This window comes from Ranitomeya variabilis, chromosome 6, assembly GCF_051348905.1.
Source record: "Ranitomeya variabilis isolate aRanVar5 chromosome 6, aRanVar5.hap1, whole genome shotgun sequence".
In the NCBI taxonomy this organism is placed as follows: Eukaryota; Metazoa; Chordata; class Amphibia; order Anura; family Dendrobatidae; genus Ranitomeya; species Ranitomeya variabilis.
The window spans coordinates 196893746-196910729 of record NC_135237.1 but is presented as its reverse complement, the minus strand read 5'-3'; the positions used below and the strand labels follow the sequence as shown (position 1 = coordinate 196910729).

At 44.2% G+C, this 16984-nt stretch overlaps 1 long non-coding RNA gene across 1 annotated transcript in view; it reads right to left on the bottom strand.

Annotated features, from left to right (window-relative positions):
* LOC143781058 (uncharacterized) overlaps positions 1 to 6689 on the bottom strand; it is a 38854-nt gene extending 32165 nt beyond the window's left edge. Inside the window, exon 1 of the long non-coding RNA XR_013216522.1 lies at positions 6515 to 6689. This is a non-coding gene — a long non-coding RNA (uncharacterized LOC143781058). The remainder of the gene's footprint in view (positions 1 to 6514) is intronic.
* Positions 6690 to 16984: the final 10295 nt, after the last annotated feature.

Here is a 16984-nt window from a genome sequence, read left to right as displayed (position 1 = left end):
AATTTAGCCCCAACCCTAACCCTATCCCTAAATTTAGCCCCAACTCCTCTAGCTGCCGGCCGGCATTTTATTACCGGAGGAAGAAGCCGGCAGCAAGGAGGGGACACAGGAGGACCCAGGGACACCGGTAAGTATAACAGGGTCCCCGAATCCCCCTATTTCTCTGTCCTCTGATGTGCGATCACATCAGAGGACAGAGAATTACAGATCGCTTTTTTTTTCCGGTCGCCGGTAACAGTTAATTACCGGCGATCGCAAAACAGGGGTCGGTAAAAACCGACCCCGATCATGTTCTTTGGGGTCTCGGCTGCCCCCGGCAGCCGAGACCCCAAAGATCTTCCGGGTGCCGGCCGGCAGGCGCTCTGCGCATGCGCCCGTGTTTTTTTGGCTGGAACAAGATGGCGGAGCCCATCAGGAGCCATGAGGAGCACCGGAGTAGACAGGTGAGTATCAGGGGGCAATCGGTGACCCCATTTCTCTGTCTTCTGATGTGCGATCACATCGGAGGACAGAGAAATTAAATGGGAAATCGCGTTTTTGTTTTGCGACCGCCAGTAAACGGTTAATTACCGGCGATCGCAACCCGGGGGTCGGTAAAAACCCCCGAATCATGTTCTCTGGGGTCTCGGCTACCCCCGGTAACCGAGACCCCAGAGAAAATCCGATTCTGGGGGGCACTATTCACTTTTTCCCCAGCGTCGTTAATTAATGGCGCTGTGGTTTAAGTACCCTTAAGTGCCGCCGTTAAAAGGCGTATCTGCGGTCGTTACGGGGTTAAATTAGGAAAATAATTTTTAGGAGGCCATCCTCCACGTCTCTTCAGACACCACAACTAGATTACCAAGGTGAACGTGTTCTGTGATGCAACAGCCACAATATTGTGTTAAATAGGGTTTTTGATTCCCGTAAAAAAAAAAATGTTTACACAGTATGTTGATGTGTACCCCTCAGGGGCACATTTTTTATGAGGCCCTCCTCCATGTTTCTTCCAAGGGGGATTGGGGCAAATTTGGGGCAGGCCTTGCAATCAGTGCATAGCCAAACAGTATGGGAGACCCAGTTCCTAATAATGGGAACTGAAGGGTTTTTTTCAGCTGCTTTAACAATGCAATTCTCCACTTTTGGATCGTCATCCTCAATACTTCAATTCTCCAATGCAGGTTCTTCAGGCTTAACACTGCAATTCACTGCATACCTTCTTCTTCTTCATTTTTTTTATATAGCGCTAACATATTCAGCAGCACTTTACAGTTTTGCACACATTATCATCACTGTCCCCAATGGGGCTCACAATCTAGATTCCCTATCAGTATGTCTCTGGAGTGTGCATAGTCAAACAGTATGGGAGAACCAACTTCCGAATAATGGAAAGTTTGGTTTCATGTGGCCATCCACTAAATCGGTTCAAATGGTTATTGGGGTGCTGATAACTTTGGGGGCAGGCCTTGCATTCACTTCATGGGCAAACTGTATGGGAGTAGAGAAATCATAATAATGGTAAGTTTGGTTTCATGTGGCCATCCACTACGTCTGTTCAAAGAGGTATTGGGATGTGTGTAACTTTGGGGCAGGGCAGGCATGGCATTCAATGCATAGGCAAACAGTATGGCAATACCAAATAAATAATAATGGGAACTTTGGTTTTATGGGGCCTTCCAGGATGTCTGTTTTTTGGGTGATTGGGGTGCATCCCAATTTAGATCATGCCTTGCATTCACTTCATGGGTAAACTATGAAAGTTTAAAAAAAGCATAATAATGAGAACTTTGGTTTCATGTGGCCATCCAGGGCATCTTTTTTTGGGGTAACTGGGGTGCATCTAAATTTGGAGCAGGCCTTGCATTCACTTCATGGGCAAAATGTATTAAAGTAAAAAAAACATAATAATGGGAACTTTGGTTTCATGTAGCCATCCACTATGTCGGTTCAAAGGGTTATTGGGGTGCGTGTAACTTTGGGGCAGGGCAGGCCTTGCATTTAATGCATAAGCAATCAGTATGGGAGAACCAAATGAATAATGGGAACTTTGTTTTCATGTGGCCATCCAGTACGTGGGTCCAAAGGCTTATTGGGGTGGGTGTATCTTTGGGGCAGAGCAGGCCTTGCATTCAATGCATAAGCAAACAGTATGGGAGTACCAAATGAATAATGTGAACTTGGTTTTCCTGTGGCCATCCAGTACGTTGCATGTGGTCATCCATGATGTCTGTTCAATGGGTTGTTGGGGTGCATCCAAATTTTGGGCAGCCCTGCCACTCACTGCATATGCAATAACAGTATAAGGGACCCACTGTTTAATTATGGGAACAACAAAGCATAGCCAGCTCATGGCTCTCTAAGAATAGTGAGGGCCGACTGCTGGCCCTATTAAAATAGACTTTGTGATTTTCAGAGTCCCTCCTTCATAAATGAAACAGGATGTGTCTGATAATGTGTCACATACCACATGGCCAAATCAGGTTGCAAAAATGTAAAAGTTGAAAAACACATCAAAAACGCTATGTGTGAACATAGCCAAAGTGGTGGAGGAACATTTTTGTTTTGAGTCATTTATTTTGCCTTACATACAATCATTACCCTGGAAAGGCTGTTCCTTAACACATTTCCCAGGAAAATCCATTTTGGATTCATTTTTGTATGTTTTATTGCACGCCTGTAAAAGTGGCGTAAGACTCTGACAACATTGTTCACAGCTGTGACCTGGGAGCCCTGGGAATGACCCCCGGGGCGGTCTCGGCAAAAATGCTTGGTTTTCCCATAGACTTACATTGGGCTCATTGCTCTGGTCGAGCACCCGAGCATTCCAATTTGCTCAACCCGAGCAACAAGCACCCAAGCATTTTAGTGCTCGCCCATCACTAGTTTCAAGTTATAAGTTACTAGATCTTGAATAGTTTGCTCTAGAACAGGGATATAATTTAAATAATATAAATCATCCAAGTTCCACGGAATTTATGTGCTCAGGTACTTAATTGCATCTTTCTGTCACTTAGGCTTCTTTTACGCTTACCGTGTTTTATGCGGCCCATTATTGCGGGCCTTTTTTGGGGTCCGTATTGCCGCAATTTTCATGGTCTCCCAAAATAATGGACCACAAAAAACTTGCTGATCGCCATTTTTCGGGTTTTCAATACTATGGCAAAAGTATTGGAAAAAAAAGTCACGGTGCACCGCAAAAACAAGCTTCCGTTGTTTTTGCGGCCCCATTGATTTTCAATGGGGGCCGTGTCTGTAAGCCTTGGAAAATATCGAGCAGGCTCGATATTTTTTCACGGCCATAAATACGGCCCTCACGGCCATGTGACGTCTGGCGCTCCGTGGAATTATTGTGGCCCGTTTTTGCGGCCCCATACAAATCTATTGGGTCCGCAAAAACGGGACACAAAACCACGGTAAGTGTAAAAGAAGTCTTAAATGGAAAATTAGTAAGTAGGTGTTTTGCCAGTTGAGTATTAAAAGTTATGTTCATGGCTTCTGTTTTACAGTAGTTGACTTTAAGGTTCCTTTATTACAGAGAGAAATTAGATCATTGGGTTTGAAACATAGAGCAACAAGTCATCTGCGTATTAAGCTAGTTTATAATGATGTGAGCCAATAGAAACTCCACTAATTTCTGGATTTTGAAGCAATACTACTGCTAATTGTTCTATCACCAATGTGTATAGGAGAGGTGATAGGGGCACCCTTGCCTCCTTCCATTTTTAATAGAAAGTGTATCAGATAGAAGGCCTTTGCCCTAGGGTCAGTCTAAGGGCTCCTTCTCACTTGCGAGAAATTTGTCCGAGTCTCGCAGGTTAAAACTCTCCTATGGCGCCAGCACTCCAGAGCGGAGTGTGCAGCCGCATAGCAATACATGGAGCTGCATGCTTTACTTTAGTAGCAGCTAATGACTTAACTGTACATGAGGGACAAACCCATGACATCGATCTGGCACCAGACGTGAATTCAGATACCAATCTTTTGGGGCCAGGAAGTGTTCGATACCGACTGGTGCCTTGGCAACTGCTATAATAGAACAAAGCAAATTTGAAAATGACTGTAAATAGTTAACTTAACTCTTTGCTGTTACAAAAAGTTTATTGAACCTGACCAGGGTTTTCATTTAAACGGGTCCCACGTTAAAAGGGATCCTATGTTTTACACAAGTTGTATTTCGTTTAAAGACACTCGAGTCCTGGACAGTGAATGGCTCAAAAACTTTCACCTGTAAATAGTTTGCACCTTCTAAAAGGTGCTTCCTACTGGTTTTACAAAGAAGCTTTAAAGAGAATGCGTCTAATATTGCTTTGAAAGTTGTTTTGTTTTCCAGAGACCTGAGAAAAAACCTGGCAGGATTCCAGGTCTGGATACACGCCTTGTAGCCTGCCCAAAGCCAACGTTGGGGCTTAATGACGGGTCCCTCATATCGTTGCTGCTGTTCTAAAGTTTTGATTGACATGAATATTAAGTGCACTACCTAAGTATTAAAAGAAAAAGGACTTCAATACTGTTTGCGCCCTTAAAGGGAATGTTTACTTGTTGCACTTTCTTAAAGTGATAATGTTTGATAGTTAGATAACATTGCATTTTATATAGCAGTTCGTACATAAATTAGTAAGCTAGTATAGTGAACCAGAATAAATTGAAACTTTGATAGCAGTAATGCATCTTGCTAGTTAGAATTTTATGTTGCACTATAAAAGGTTAATATATTACAGAGTTAATACAGTGAACAATAATAAAATTGAGAGTTGAAGTTAGATAGTATTATATCCAGATAGATAGGAAGAAATCTCGTGATGCACTTTTGAATAAAATGAAGATGATGCAGTAAACCTTTGAAGGTTAGTCGAAAATTTTGCACTTGAAGAAAAGTAAAGATAAAATGCTTGTTTTGCACTTTGAAGTTTTAAGATAGTATACCCGCAGCGGGTAATTGTTTTCATAGTTAGTTAGTTGTTATTTTGTTCTATTAAATTGCTCTATTCTTAAAAGTGGATCCACTATGTAAATATGTTCTGCAACGTTCAAGTGTCCTTACCTCCCATGAAGGGAAGCACCAGTTGCATTAACTTGTTTACTTATTTTATAGCATTTAAAAAAAAATTGTATGTCTTCTTGCATTAACATGTATTGTTGTTCTTCTTGTCCCAGTCCGGGAGTACTGGATTTAATGAGGGGGGGGGGGGAGTGTGGCACCCCAGGGTCCTGGTCGTCACTGTGATGTCGCTTTCCCCATGGGGAGAGTGATGCTACATTTGGAGGCAAGAAAGGATAACTGTAATCAGGTATCACAAACATGCAACACATTCACACTCCAGGCCACCAGGGGGAGCTTTTGATCCTATTTACTAGGTGACTCCGCATATATATAACTGGTAGTCTGTAGGGAAAGTCAGTTAGTTCCAGATATCAGTCTGAGGAGGACAGAGGGTTTACGGAGCTGTGCATGCCACAGAGCTGCAGCTCCAGGAAAGAGACACATAGAAAGCAGAATTGATTGCAGTGAGCGTGCAGGAGAGGAAGCACAGGAGAGGATACCAGAAGGGGACCAGCCCCGAGCAGGCTGCCTCCTTCTGAGGCGCAGAAATCCAGTAGCTGGAACACCGAGGTTGTAAGGACCTCCACGCCTTACATCAGAGACCATCAGGACAGCTAATTGCACATTACCTGTCCGCACCCACACCCAGTAGGCATGGTGACACCCTGCAGAGCCAGGTCATCTAAGAGACCTTATAAACAGGCTCAAGTCACCAGTCGTACGGGTTTTGTCCTATCCTATCCAGGGGACAAAGAGAAAGAGATAACATCTGTGAGGACCTTATGTGAAGCTTCTAGCAGTAAGGGACTACACCACTACAGGGCAAAGGAAGGCTTCTATTTTCCACCTTCATAACGGGACTCTGGACTTGCCTCCAAACCGGCCGGACCCTACCTGCTCTGTGATCCAATGCCCTGGACTGTGGCTGCTGAAGTCTTCTGTAAACGAGGTAAAGAGACTGCAAACCTGTGTCCTCCTTTCTTACTGCACCCCTCACTATTCTACCATCTTCGCACCGGGAGCCCTGGGGATATACTTCACCTGTGGGAAGATATACCATCTAGCTGCCATAACATCCCAGCGGACCCCTTAAAGCAGCGTCGGTCACCCTGACCGAATACCACAGGTGGCGTCACGAACATAAACTTTATTCCCTTAAAAGACCTTTCCCTGTTACATGGGCGCCCAGGGCCACGGACCGGGTCGCAGCCACCATGACATCCCCCTGTGAACACTGGACCTGGTACCAAGTACCCCACAGCCCAGGCGGGCGACTCAATTAGAACATAGTGTTTTGCACGCAGCGAAAATAAGCTGTGTCCAAAATGCTGCTATTTACTGATCGTGGCCAGCCTAATGCTTTTTCAGCATTGACAGAAACAAGGTCTCATTGGGATCCCCCATTGTTTTTCTTGTGAAAACTGCTGAAGGAAAGTGCACAAATAGTGTCTTATCTGAGAAGGTTAAAAGGTTTATCCATAAGATTGCACTCACCAGATGTAGCTGAGTTGAAGCATCAAAAGCATTAGCTGCAGCAGATCCAAGAGTCCAGGAAGGACCAGCCGTTAGATACAGATTGGGAAAATTGAGGTAAATTTCTGCGCTGCTGAATCACTAGAATTCCAGAATTATTAGTACATGTGGCTTTATTATTCTACGCATTTCAGAGTTCAAGACTCCTTCATCAGGAAACACCACAGGAACATGCCAATACAGTTTACACCATTCTTTAAATAGACAAACAGTTCAAATAACAGTCACCTGATCAGCAGGGTCAAAGTTCATTGACAAGACACATGATGAGCACATGATGAATAAGTTGCAATGAATAAACAATTATAATTTATTAAAAAAACATTATGTTAGGTTAATATGTCACTATTTTTATTGTTTTATTATAGTATGTGGGTGTTACCATAAGGAAAAGAAGAAAGAGAAAAAAAGAGAAAAAGAAGTTTCTGTTCATTTTTATTTTTTCTCTTTCTTCTTTTCCTTATAGTAACACCCAAATACTATAATAAAACAATAAAAATAATGACATATTAACCTATCATAATGTTTTTTAATAAATTCTAATTGTTTATTCATTGCAACCTATTCATCATGTGCTCATCATGTGTCTTGTCAATGAACTTTAACACTGCTGATCAGGTGACTGTTATTTGAACTGTTTGTCTATTTAACCCCTTAACGACCGCCGATACGCCTTTAAACGGCGGCAGTTAAGGGTACTTAAACCACAGCTGGGGAAAAAGTGAATAGTGCCCCCAGAATCGGATTTTCTCTGGGGTCTCGGTTTCGGGGGTAGCCGAGACCCCAGAGAACATGATTTGGGGGGTTTTTACCGACCCCCAAGTTGCAATCGCCGGTAATTAACCGTTTACCGGCGGTCGCAACAACAACAAAAAACGCGATTTGCCATTTAATTTCTCTGTCCTCCGATGTGATCGGGAGAAAAACAACGACCAACGAGCCTGTCTAGGATTCAGGCGCTTGGCAGATTCAAGGTAAATCAGATTTTTGTGATCAGTCAAGACCACCACACGATGTTTAGCTCCTTCGAGCCAATGTCGCCACTCCTCAAATGCCCTCTTCATAGCCAACAACTCCCGATTACCAACATCATAATTCCGCTCGGCAGGTGAAAACTTTCTTGAAAAGAAAGCACATGGCTTCATCACAGAGCCATCAGAGCTTCTCTGCGACAAAACTTTAGGGACTCTATAGCGACGGGGTCTGTTCCGCAGGACTGGCGCATAGCAAATGTGGTGCCAATATTCAAAAAGGGCTCTAAAAGTGAACCTGGAAATTATAGGCCAGTAAGTCTAACCTCTACTGTTGGTAAAATATTTGAAGGGTTTCTGAAGGATGTTATTCTGGATTATCTCAGTGAGAATAACTGTTTAACTCCATATCAGCATGGGTTTATGAGAAATCGCTCATGTCACACCAATCTAATCAGTTTTTATGAAGAGGTAAGCTATAGGCTAGACCACGGTGAGTCATTGGACGTGGTATATCTCGATTTTTCCAAAGCGTTTGTTACCGTGCCGCACAAGAGGTTGGTACACAAAATGAGAATGCTTGGTCTGGGGGAAAATGTGTGTAAATGGGTTAGTAACAGGCTCAGTGATAGAAAGCAGAGGGTGGTTATAAATGGTATAGTCTCTAACTGGGGTCGGTATTGGGACCTGTTCTCTTCAACATATTCATTAATGATCTGGTAGAAGGTTTACACAGTAAAATATTGATATTTGCAGATGATACAAAACTATGTAAAGCAGTTAATACAAGAGAAGATAGTATTCTGCTACAGATGGATCTGGATAAGTTGGAAACTTGGGCTGAAAGGTGGCAGATAAGGTTTAACAATGATAAATGTAAGGTTATACGCATGGGAAAAAGGAATCAATATCACCATTACACACTGAACGGGAAACCACTGGGTAAATCTGGCAGGGAGAAGGACTTGGGGATCCTAGTTAATGATAAACTTACCTGGAGCAGCCAGTGCCAGGCAGCAGCTGCCAAGGCAAACAGGATCATGGGGTGCATTAAAAGAGGTCTGGATACACATGATGAGAGCATTATACTGCCTCTGTACAAATCCCTAGTTAGACCGCACATGGAGTACTGTGTCCAGTTTTGGGCACCGGTGCTCAGGAAGGATATAATGGAACTAGAGAGAGTACAAAGGAGGGCAACAAAGTTAATAAAGGGGATGGGAGAACTACAATACCCAGATAGATTAGCGAAATTAGGATTATTTAGTCTAGAAAAAAGACGACTGAGGGGCGATCTAATAACCATGTATAAGTATATAAGGGGACAATACAAATATCTCGCTGAGGATCTGTTTATACCAAGGAAGGTGACGGGCACAAGGGGGCATTCTTTGCGTCTGGAGGAGAGAAGGTTTTTCCACCAACATAGAAGAGGATTCTTTACTGTTAGGGCAGTGAGAATCTGGAATTGCTTGCCTGAGGAGGTGGTGATGGCGAACTCAGTCAAGGGGTTCAAGAGAGGCCTGGATGTCTTCCTGGAGCAGAACAATATTGTATCATACAATTATTAGGTTCTGTAGAAGGATGTAGATCTGGGGATTTATTATGATGGAATATAGGAATATAGGCTGAACTGGATGGACAAATGTCTTTTTTCGGCCTTACTAACTATGTTACTATGTTATGTTAAAACAGCTCCTGCTCCAATCTCAGAAGCATCAACCTCGACCTGGAAGGGAAGAGAGACATCTGGCTGACATAAGACTGGAGCTGAAGAAAACCGGTGCTTCAGCTCCCGGAAGGCCTCCACGGCCGCAGGAGACCAATTAGTCACATCAGAACCCTTCTTGGTCAAATCCATCAAAGGTTTAACCACGCTAGAAAAATTAGCGATGAAACGACGGTAAAAATTAGCAAAACCGAAGAACTTCTGAAGACTCTTAACAGACGTGGGCTGAGTCCAGTCATGAATAGCCTGGACCTTGACTGGGTCCATCTCCACAGTAGAAGGAGAAAAAATAAAACCCAAAAAGGAGACCTTCTGTACTCCGAAGAGGCATTTTGAGCCCTTCACAAATAAAGCATTAGCACGCAGGACCTGAAACACCATCCTGACCTGCTTCACATGGGACTCCCAATCATCAGAAAAGACCAAAATGTCATCCAAATAAACAATCATAAATTTATCCAGATATTCTCGGAAGATGTCATGCATGAAGGACTGAAACACAGAAGGAGCATTAGAGAGTCCAAAAGGCATCACTAAGTACTCAAAATGGCCTTCGGGCGTATTAAATGCTGTTTTCCATTCATCTCCCTGCTTAATGCGCACAAGGTTATACGCACCACGGAGATCTATCTTGGTGAACCAACTGGCACCCTTAATCCGAGCAAACAAATCAGACAATAGTGGCAAAGGATACTGAAATTTGACTGTAATTTTATTCAGAAGACGATAATCTATACAAGGTCTCAAAGAACCGTCCTTCTTGGCCACAAAAAAAAATCCTGCACCAAGAGGGGAAGAGGATGGGCGAATATGTCCCTTCTCCAAAGACTCCTTTATATAACTCCGGATCGCGGCATGCTCTGGTATAGACAAATTAAAAAGTCGTCCCTTAGGGAATTTACTACCAGGAATTAAATTTATAGCACAGTCACAATCCCTATGAGGGGGCAGGGCACTGGACCTGGGCTCATCAAATACATCCTGGTAGTCAGACAAAAACTCAGGGACCTCAGAAGGAGTGGAAGAAGCAATAGACACCAACGGAGTATCGCCATGAATTCCCTGACAACCCCAACTTGACACAGACATAGCTTTCCAATCTAAAACTGGATTATGAGCTTGCAGCCATGGCAGACCCAAAACGACAACATCATGCAAATTATGCAGAACGAGAAAGCGAATCACCTCCTGATGTACGGGAGTCATGCACATGGTCATTTGCGTCCAATACTGAGGCTTATTCTCAGCCAATGGCGTAGCATCAATTCCCCTCAGAGGAATAGGAAATTCCAAAGGCTCCAGGACAAAACCACAGCGCCTGGCAAACGACAAATCCATCAGATTCAAGGCAGCACACGAATCCACAAAAGCCACAACCGGGTAGGACGACAAAGAACAAATCAAAGTAACAGACAAAATAAATTTAGGCTGTATAGTACCAATGGTGACAGGTTTAGCGATTTTTTTTAAGCGTTTAGAGCATGCTGAGATAACATGAGTAGAATCACCACAGTAAAAGCACAACCCATTTTGACGTCTATGATTTTGTCGCTCAATTCTGGTCAGAGTTCGGTCACATTGCATAGACTCAGGTCTCTGTTCAGAAAATACCGCCAAAGGATGAGCAGATTTGCGCTCCCGCAAACGCCGATCAACCTGAATGGCTAAAGCCATAGAATCACTCAGACTTGTAGGGGTGGGAAACCCCACCATAACATTCTTAACGGCCTCAGAAAGTCCTTCTCTGAAATTTGCAGCCAGGGCACACTCATTCCATTGAGTAAGCACCGACCATTTCCGAAATTTTTGACAATACACCTCTGCTTCATCCTGACCTTGAAAGATAGCCAGCAATGCTTTTTCTGCCTGATTCTCAAGATTAGGCTCCTCATAAAGCAGTCCAAGAGCCAGAAAAAATGCATCTACATTAAGCAAAGCAGGATCTCCTGGCGCCAGAGAGAAAGCCCAATCTTGAGGGTCGCCACGCAACAAGGAGATAACAATTTTAACTTGCTGAGCGGAATCACCAGAGGAACGAGGTCTCAGAGATAGAAATAACTTACAATTATTCTTAAAATTTTGAAACCTAGATCTATCTCCAGAAAACAACTCAGGAATGGGTATCTTTGGTTCTGACATAGGGCTACGAATAACAAAATCCTGAATACTTTGCACCCGTGCAGTAAGATGATCCACACTAGAAGTCAGAGTCTGAACATTCATGTCTGCAGCTGAGCTCAAAACCACCCAGAGTTCAAGGGGATGAAAGAAGCAAAACAGACTGCAGCAAAGGAAAAGCGGGAGGAAAAAATAAAAAAATGTACTCAGGTCTTCTTTTTATCCCACTTCTGCGATGCATTAAACACTTTTTGGCCTGCTATACTGTTATGATCCTTAGTGGTTGAGGATCACAAATTACTCCAGCTAAGTAACAAATGTAGGACAAGCTCTAGGGAGGTGGCAAACTGGACTGACCGCAAATCTGAACCTATCCAAACACACTAGAAGTAGCCGGTGAACATGCCTAAAAATCCTAGACGTTTCGAGCCAGCCTGAGGAACTAACCACCCCTAGAGAGAAAGAAAGACCTCTCTTGCCTCCAGAGAAATAATCCCCAAAGATATAGAAGCCCCCAACAGATAATAACGGTGAGGTAAGAGGAAGGCACATACACAGGGGTGAAAGCAGATTCAGCAAATGAGGCCCACTAATACTAGATAGCAGAAAATAGAAAAGGGAATCTATGCGGTCAGTAAAAAACCCTTACAAAATATCCACACTGAGATTTCAAGAACCCCCACACCAACTCACGGTATGTGGGGAGAAACTCAGTCCCCTAGAGCAACCAGCAAGCGAGGAAATCACATTTTAGCGAGCTGGACTAAAAACATAACGAACACTGATCAAAAAATGATCAAACAAAAACTTAGCTTGTCTTGGGGAGACTGGGAGCAAGGTAGACACAAGGAATCTGAAGAGCACTGAATACATTGATAGCAGGCAAGGAACTGAGTATCCAGGTGAGCTAAAATAGGAAACCAACCAAGGATAACGAACCAGCTGATGCTGCAACCTGCAGAAAGACAACACTACACAGTACCGCTTGTCACCACTAGAGGGAGCCCAAAAATAGAGTTCACAACAGGGGGTCTAGTTTCCAAAATGGGGTCAATTATGGGGGGTTTCTACTGTTTAGGTACATCAGGGGCTCTGCAAACACAACATAACGCCCACAGACCATTCTATCAAAGTCTGCATTCCAAAACGGCGCTCCTTCCCTTCCGAGCTCTGCCATGAGCCCAAACAGTGGTTTACCCCCACATATGGGGTATCAGTCTACTCAGCATAAATTGCACAATAAATTTTGGGGTCCAATTTCTCCTGTTACTCTTGTGAAAGGAAAAATTTGGGGGTGAAAAGATCATTTTTGTGGAAAAAATATGATTTTTTTTTATTTTCATGGCTCTACATTATTAACTTCTGTGAAGCAGTTGGGGGTTCATAGTGCTCACCACACATCTAGATAAACTATTTGGGGGGTCTAGTTTTCAAAATGGGGTTACTTGTGGGGGTTTTATACTGTTTATGTACATCAGGAGCTCTGCAAATGCAACATGACTCCCGCAGACCATCCCATCAAAGTCTGCATTCCAAGCGGCGCTCCTTCCCTTCCGAGCCCTGATGGGTGCCCAAACAGTGCCCCCCTACATATGGGGTATCAGCGTACTCAGGACAAACTGGTCAACAGATTTTGGGGTCCAATGTCTCCTGTTACCCTTGAGAAAATAAAAAATTGCAGGCTAAAAAATCATTTTTGAGGGAAAAAAAAGGATTTTATATTTTCACGGCTCTACGTTATTAATTTCTGTGAAGCACTTGGGGGTTTAAAGTGCTCACCACACATCTAGATAAGTTCCTTAAGGGGTCTAGTTTCCAAAATGGGGTCACTTGTGGGGGGTTTCTACTGTTTAGGCACATCAGGGGCTCTCCAAATGCGACATGGTGTCCGATCTCAATTCCAGCCAATTCTACATTGAAAAAGTAAAACGGCACTCCTTCTCTTCCAAGCTCTGCGGTGTGCCCAAACAGTGGTTTACCCCCACATATGGGGTATTGACGTACTCAGGAGAAATTGCACAACATTTGTGGTCTAATTTCTCCTGTTACCCTCGTGAAAATAAGAATTTGTGGGCGAAAAATCATTTTTGTGTAAACAAATGCGATTTTTTATTTTCACTACTCTACTTTATAAACTTCTGTGAAGCACTTGGGGGCTCAAAGTGCTCACCACACATCTAGTTAAGTTCCTTAAGGGGTCTAGTTTCCAAAATGGTGTCACTTGTGGAGCGTTTCCACTGTTTAGGCACATCAGGGGCTCTCTAAACATGACATGGCATTCGATCTCAATTCCAGCCAATTCTGCATTGAAAAAGTCAAACGGCGCTCCTTCTCTTCCAAGCTCTGCAGTACGCCCAAACAGTGGTTTACCCCCACATATGGGGTATCGGCGTATTCAGGAGAAATTGCACAACAAAATGTAAATTTTCTGTTTTTACACTTGTGAAAATAAAAAAAAATGGTTCTGAATTAAAATGATTGCAAAAAAAAGTTAAATGTTCATTTTTTCCTTCCACATTGTTTAAGTTCCTGTGAAGCACGTTAAGGGTTAATAAACTTCTTGAATGTGGTTTTGAGCACCTTGAGGGGTGCAGTTTTTAGAATGGTGTCACACTTGGTTATTTTCTATCATTTAGACTCCTCAAAATGACTTCAAATGTGATGTGGTCCCTAAAAAAATGGCGTTGTAAAAATGAGAAATTGCTGGTCAACTTTTAACCCTTATAACTCCCTAAAAAAAAAAAATTTGTTTCCAAAATTGTGCTGATGTAAAGTAGACATGTGGGAAATGTTATTTATTAATTTATTATTATTTATTTTGTGTGACATATCTCTCTGATTTAAGGGCATAAAAATACAAAGTTTGAAAATTGCAAAATTTTAAAGATTTTCGCCATATTTCCATTTTTTTCATAATTAATCGCAAGTAATATCGATGAAATGTTACCACTTACATGAAGTACAATATGTCAGGAAAAAAGAATCTCAGAATCAGTGGGATCCGTTAAAGCGTTCCAGAGTTATAACCTCATAAATTGACAGTGGTCAGAATTGTAAAAATTGGCTCTGTCATTAAGTACCAAATTGGCTCTGTCACTAAGGGGTTAAAGAATGGTGTAATCTGTACTGAATGGTTCCTGTGGTGTTTCTTGATGAAGGAGTCTTGAACTCTGAAACGCATAGGATAATAAAGCCACATGTACTAATAATTGTGGAATTCTAGTGATTCAGCAGCGCAGAAATTTACCACAATTTTCCCAATCTGTATTGTTTTGCATGTGAAATTAACCCCTTTCCGATATCAGGCGTAAATGTACGCCAATATCAGACTCCCCCTGTTTGGTGCGGGCTCCAGCGCTGAGCTTGCACCTTTTCTGGCATATGTCAGACGATCTATACAACTGACATGTGCCTGCAACAGCAGCAGGTGGAATCGCAATTCCCTCTGCGGCTATTAACCCGTTAAATGCTGCAGTCAATTTCTGACAGCTGCATTTAACTCGCACTTCCGGCAAGCGTTCCGGAAGTCCCATCCATCATTTACCCGTCACGTGGTCGCTGGTGACCGAAGGGTTGACATGACAACCAGAGGTCTCTAGCAGGCCTCTATGGTTGTCAGTGCCAGATTGCTATATCAAGTGAGCCATTGTAACCCTCGTGCCCTGAATAGATAGCGCAAGCGAGGATTGTGCCACTGTGCCACAAACCAGATTACCCTGGAGGGGCATGACTAAGCAGCTACCTTGGTGTTCACTGGAGCCTCTAGTGTTGAGGTCAGGCTTGTGCGGCAGGTAGCTGCCAGGTACCACTCCAAGGCGGTATCTGGTAGTAGCAGCTGATCCCACTGGGGGACGGAACACTAGTGACAGGTGCGAGCAATTACGGACGGGCACGGCTGGCACTCTGGCAGGGAGGCAGGCACGGCTGGCACTCTGGCAGGCATGGCTGGCACTAAGGCAGGCGGGCACAGCTGGCACTCAGGCAGGCAGGTGGGCACGGCTGGCAGGTGGGCACGACTGGCTGGTGGGCACAACTGGCTGGTGGACACGGCTGGCACTCTGGCAGGCACTCTGGCAGGCAGGCGGGCACAGCTGGCACTCTGGCAGGCAGGCGGGCACGGCTGGCACTCTGGCAGGCAGGCAGGCATGGAACACACTGGAGGAATCGGGATGGTAATGAGTAAGGAAGGAACACAGGCAGGTACGAGTGGGATAAGGCTGCTTTCACACATCAGCTTTTTTGTTTCAGGCTAAATCCGGCAAATTTGCTAAAAAACGGATCCGGTGTGAAAAACAAATCCGGTTTGAAAAACTGATGCACCGGATCCGTTTTTGAGCTGGATCTGGGAGAGAGGGAGGGAGAGAGAGAGAGAGAGAGAGAGACGAAAACAAGGCTTCTGGGCATGCCCAATGTGTAAAAACGGATTCGGCAGCTGGAATCATTCATTCACACATCCGTTTGATGCGTTTATTGACGGAAACGTCCCTTCGGGTATTTTCACCGGACAGAAAAAACGTTGCAGGAGACGTTTTTTGTGTCCGGCAAAAAAGCCTGAAGGGACAGATCCAGCACAAAACGGATGAAACACATGTAGTTCAGGCACAATCCGGCGCTAATACAACTCTATGGGGAAAAAACGGATCCGGCGTGTAAAAAAAACGGATCCGTTTTTTGCCGGATTGTGCCTGAAACAAAAAACCTGATGTGTGAAAGCAGCCTAAGGGAGCAGGTAGGAACCAGTACTGACTGCAAAGAACCAGTTCAGACTAGAAGGACAAAGACACACAGGGTGCGGAGTGGGAGCAGAGTAAAGTTGCAGGAGGCTAGATGGGAGCAGAGCAGAGCCGCAGAATGCAGCAAACAGAGCAGAGCCGCAGGTTGCGGTGAGTAGAGTAGAGCTGAGCTGCAGACTGCGGTAAGCTGAGCCACAAGTCGCAATGAGTAGAGCAGAGCAGGTTGTGGCGAGCAGAGCAGGGCAGAACAGAGACCGAGGTTGCGGCAAGCAGAGCAGAGTAGAGCAAAGCCGCAGGATGGAGCGAGCAGTTCAGAACCGCAGGTTGTGGTGAGCAGAGCAGAGCCGCAGGTTGCGGCGAGTAGAGCAGAGCAGAAACGCAGGATGTGGTGAGAAGAGCAGAGCAGAACCACATGTAGCGTCAAGCAGAGCAGAGCAGAACTGCAGGTTTCGGTGAGCACAGTAGAAGGAGTGGACACAAGGATACACACAACTGAGTAGGGAAGGCAACAGACAAGGATACAAACAGGTACAGGTATAGGACGAAGTTCAGACAAGGACAGACACAGAACAAGTTCAGGACAAAGGATTCAGGCCTGGGTATACAGCCTCCAGGGTAGCGGAAACAAGACAGACAAAATACAGGTGCAGCCCCCAGGGTGGCGGAAACAGGATAGGACCTGGCAACTTAGTAGCAGAAAGCAGACTGCGAGAGTTTGTTGTTCAGGCATCTCACTGTGGGTGGAGATGCCTTAAGTACCCAATACCTCTCAGCAATAGGCTGGGGACATATTAAGAGTGTGCACACTGTCTCTATAAGACTCAGGAAGTGCAGGGACACCGCCCTAAGCATACAGCCAGAAAGTAAGCAGCAAGCAAGG